General features: G+C 44.0%; 1 long non-coding RNA gene across 1 annotated transcript; it reads left to right on the top strand.

Annotated features, from left to right (window-relative positions):
* The first annotated feature begins 316 nt into the window (after positions 1 to 316).
* LOC123169319 (uncharacterized) lies at positions 317 to 3,566 on the top strand. The gene is made up of 2 exons (XR_006484750.1): positions 317 to 466; positions 569 to 3,566. It is a non-coding gene; the product is annotated as an uncharacterized lncRNA (long non-coding RNA).
* The last annotated feature ends 1,313 nt before the right edge of the window (positions 3,567 to 4,879 follow it).

Genomic DNA, 4,879 nt, shown 5'->3' with positions numbered 1-4,879 from the left:
TTGTTGAGTCTAGAAAGAAAAACTATTTTATTAACTAGTAGGTCGTTTCAGAGAGTAGGAATTATATGGACGCAGCGATTTGGCGCTCGACCGCAGCTGGTCCCGAAATCGCTAGCGTTGGTCCCTGGCTCGGGATTCGCAGAATTGGGCTGACACATCTGTGTTGAGGCAGCGGAAAATTGGGCTACGGCGCGTATACGGTACAAAACAGTGCGGTTCAGTGGGCCCGGAGGTGGAGTAGTGGACGGACGTCCGCGCGTAGTCCTTCCTGATCCGTTGACCAGGACGTCGACTGTTTGGGCTGGGCCATGGAACAGGTCGTTAGCGAAATCCAAAGCGATGGAGTAGGTCTCATTCCTCATTGCAGATATTGCGCTCCCATCTCGTGTGCGGCGGCTGCTGCTTATTCCGACGACGCGTCAATGGAGGAGAACGGGACGGAGTTCCTGCTCGATCTAGTTGACCAGTGAGCTTCCCTTAACCTTCATTCGTCTTTGAACTACGTGCCTCTGTTCGGGCCAGAAATTTTTTATGCGATTTTTGGGTTTTTCCTGCCTGGACTATCCAGATCTGGCGCCCCTGGTGTTGTTGCCACCGCGAGATGCCGAGACGGAGGCGCCAAATGATTTGATTTGCGCGTCCGGCTGTGCGCAAGAAGTAGGTGGCCGCAATCCGGCGAGGCATGAATGGCGAGGTCCGGCGAAGGAAGATTGCTTCCCGACTCAATCCCTGAAGCGCCAGGTTGGACCAAGAGGTGACGCCCTCTCTGTTGTGATTACGACCGGCGGCTGGAGCGACGGAGGGACGGCGGAGCGAACAGGGAGTTCGGTGGCGAAACCAACCGGAAGGACGAGCGCCCTACCCGGCCGAGCCACCCTGCCTCAATACAGATGCTGCTACGGAGCTCGGGCTGAAACCCCGCCTCACGCCAGCAAAAAGGAAGCATCCGGCTACGAGCCTCGGATCGATGCCCCTCCTATCTATCCACGTGCTGGCGTGTGACCTCGCCGAGGATGGCCTTCTCCCGGTAAGGTACTTCCTTCCTACTCTTATTTTCATCTCTATATCTTGGTTAAGGCAAATAACGTGGATGCACTTGGTTCTTGGTTAATTTAGATTGATAAGAGGGCATTTGAATTGAAGCTGATAAATGTAATGTACTTAAATTGAAGTCTATGAATGCTATTCTCACAATCTACTAGAGCAAATCAAACGAAGAGAAAGATGGAAAAACAAACATCTCAAAATGAAATCTTGGTTGGGCACAAGCTTAGGTATCTTGGGTGTTTGCCACATGTTTCTGTTTTGAAACTTTTTGACCCTGGCTTGAGTCATGTATGGAACCCTGAGGAGTTGTCTTTGTGATCCGATCTGTACAATCTTGCAAACATGTTGACTGAAGTGACTCTAATATATGCAACTAGTGGCTACTTCCTTGAAAGTTGTACTTCCTCAAATAGTCGTTTTGGAGGACGACTCTCTCGGGTCTCGGTATCACCCTCGTTTGTTTCCCTTTGGATTCCCACCGCGCCTTTATTACTCCTTGTATTCTCGCTTTAGAAGCCACCATCCTGTTGCGTATAAGGTTGGCGTATATCACAGCATGGCCCACATTTGCTATGCCGGCTGTTCGTACTTGGCACTCCTCCAAACAAATCGTGCACCATGAGTTGGTAGGTGTTGAGCAGCTACATGTGCCATGCACATGAATCTTCCATTACGTCCCATTAAAAACATATTTGACAAAACCAAAACATTACTACTTTTTTATGTAAACAGCAGTGATCAAAGCATGCTAATTAATTATTTTCCATTTAGCATGGCCCCTGGTTAAAAGTCGAGGTAAATTTTGGAAAATCAACGTAAGCAGCCGGATTCAAAGTTTAACCCGTCATTCAGTACAGGAGCCGCACACACATTCAGTACCTAGCTAGAATATAATTAGTTATTTTTTTAAAAGTGACATTATAGTTAGGTCTTTTTTTCGAAACAGAATATTGTTAGTTCTAATTAGTTCAGTTTGTTTAGGGTTAAAAAAAGGGATCATCACTTAACCATCATCGCCACCTGTACGAGACCCGGCACATATTCTCCATCGGGTTCCTGCATCACCATGAAAAGAAATCCCGCGACTGGTTTTTGAATATTTCACTGGCACGACGCAGTGGATTAGCTGATCATTCATTGTGATGTGGGGGTAGTTGGGGAGGAAAGCTCGGGCATGTCATGTCATTAAACTAGTTGAGCACTGTTTGTGTTCCTTCGCTTCACCCGAACCCTGTACCTCACATTAAATCTGACACGTTCTGTTCCGGTCTGATGCATAACAAAGCCTGGACTGTTTGTAAAGCCAGCGTGGACAACGGCACGGGAATCACGATCCTTATACGAGCGGGTGAGAGAACGTCCTACGAGGTGCCCGTCCGCTGAAAATGCGCTCTGGTACTTCCTTCGCTTTGTTTAGCTATCCCCATAACATTGTCTTGACAAATAGTTCTGAACCATGTGTTTTACCTATTTTTTTACTGAAGGATGATATAGTCTACAGATGGTGTACTATTGTTCCTTGGTAGCCTGTAGGTCCTTTTCTAAATATGTTTTCTTCAAAGTGAAAGTATTTTCTTTATGATGCTTCTGTTTTCGTATACTTCAGAGAAGTTTCCATATGTAAATATGTAACTGCATGCATGTAGTGAAGATAACAGTATCATTTTCTGGAGGACAAGCCCATAATGGACATTGCATCTTCAGATACAATAAAGATACTCCCATTCCCGGTGTTTTGTGCATAAATCTTTTTTTAGTTGCCGTATTGATATGATATAGTAATACCCAATAATTTGAATGCAATAATGAACTAACTGAAATTTTATTATTTTTTCTGATAGACCATATGAATGTACTCCCTCTGTAACAAGATATAGGGCTTTTTTTGTTTTACATACAATTGTTAGAAATGGTTTACATTTTGTTTCAGAGGGAATATGTTTGATTTTATTACCGCATATCTTTTTGGGTGAAAATTTAAGGTGGTTAGTTGCAGAACCTCATTTGAGCTTTACTTCTGTTTGCGCAATGACATTAGGAATTAACTGCTTGCTCTGCATATTCTGCTGGTGTAGTTTACATATTGTTTCTGCACTCATCATTTTTCCGTGTGTTATCTATACACAGTTGAACATTAGACGTCTTGGGTGACAAAATGGTTGTACAAATTGATTCCTTCCGTTGCACAAGTTAACTCAAACCATGATATGTTTTTTTTTTTTTTGCGGGAAAACCCATGATATCTTTGCAGTGTCTTCAGATTGTTTTTCTATATACTTGTTTTTCATCTGCCTGACACTTGTACACCAAAATTCAGTAGTTTGTTGTGCAGAAAAATTGTCAGCACAACGGTATTGAAGCCATGATAATAGCTCAAGAGATGTGGATTGAGATCTTTATGTTTTTATTAGAGGAGCTATTTTCCCTTTTTGCTTTTATGTTTTTTGGACTGGAAGATTATGTTGGGGCTGTGTACAATTGTGTTCTGTATTAACATGAAGGTTAAATTATTTTTTTCATCTTTCCTAGAGGTGTCATGGATGATTTAGACTACTATCAAATTGCTAGTCATGGATGATTAGAGTTTAGAATTGTCACTGTCAGATCCACTTCGATCCCTCCCATAACCGAACATGTTTTCAACAGCAGGATTATACATGGATTAGAAACTGAAACCCCAGGGAAGGGGCAACTGTAACCGCGTAGGTATTGATTTTCACTTTGGGAATCAAACTCAAGAAACGAACATGGCCAAGGGATTTGTGTAATGTGGACACTGTTTTGCAGGGAAGCCACAGGCAGGGAATAACAGGTTCTGTAGGTGTTTGTCGGTGCATAAAAATAAAGTCGATTGGTGGCTGCCGGCTCAGGAAGGCACGGGAATAGTACTGGGCCGTGCAAAAAAACCTGATCCGGCTGGCATGTGACGACGCCTACCACATTGATGAGAAGCTGGCCCACTTCACTTTTTATCTTTGGTATGTTGCAAATACACCTCGGAATACTACTTACGCCTCAGATCCACATGCGTTTGGACGACGGAGATATCAGGTGTAGCTGAGACCGGGCTTAGAATTGAATTTCCGTTCTTTTTACTCCTTATCCCCATTGTCGCTCTAGTGAGAAAGTGTGACATAAGTGTTTTTATCTACTCCTCTCCTCTTTCAAATTTCATAGGATCAGGCGAGTTTTCGGAATCGTTATGATACCGGTGTGGCGGTATTCTGTTCTTGGTGCCTCAGGTGTCCCGGGGAGTTGAGCTCCAAGGTGTTCCTGTCACATTTGTTATCGTTTCAGTTCCAACAACCCGAGGACGCCTTTCGATATCGCTTATATACTTTTCTTGGCGGCAAATAGTAATGTGACTTATCGTCAGTACTGTTGGAAAACGTCGTAGAAAACAAAAACTATTCGCCCTACGATCACCCAGAAATAATATGAAGATGCATATAAGGTTTGGATCAACGATCGTTACCGACTCCGGAGTGCACCGGAAGTAGACGAGTCGGTGTATATCATACTCGGAGTCCCTCGAACCGTTGATTATGATCCCATGAACCACCTTCGAACGATCCCTCGAACGGATGTCCGAAAGCACGGCATCTCTACTTGGTTGCAAGCGTACGATCTTCACGATTCGGCAGCGCTTCGCAGGGCTAATTGTCACCGGGGAATTAGAGGCAAGAGATTAGAACCACATTGGGCTTCTAATTATGCGGATTAGAGGAACCATGTCTAGGTATAATTAGATCAACTAGGTTCAACTATTGGGCCATGGTGGCCCAATATTCCTTCCACCTCTTGGCCTTTTAAGTCCCATTGATATTAAGTT

This window comes from Triticum aestivum, chromosome 7D (genome assembly GCF_018294505.1).
Source record: "Triticum aestivum cultivar Chinese Spring chromosome 7D, IWGSC CS RefSeq v2.1, whole genome shotgun sequence".
Classification (NCBI taxonomy): domain Eukaryota; kingdom Viridiplantae; phylum Streptophyta; class Magnoliopsida; order Poales; family Poaceae; genus Triticum; species Triticum aestivum.
This window is presented reverse-complemented; position numbering and strand designations above follow the sequence as displayed.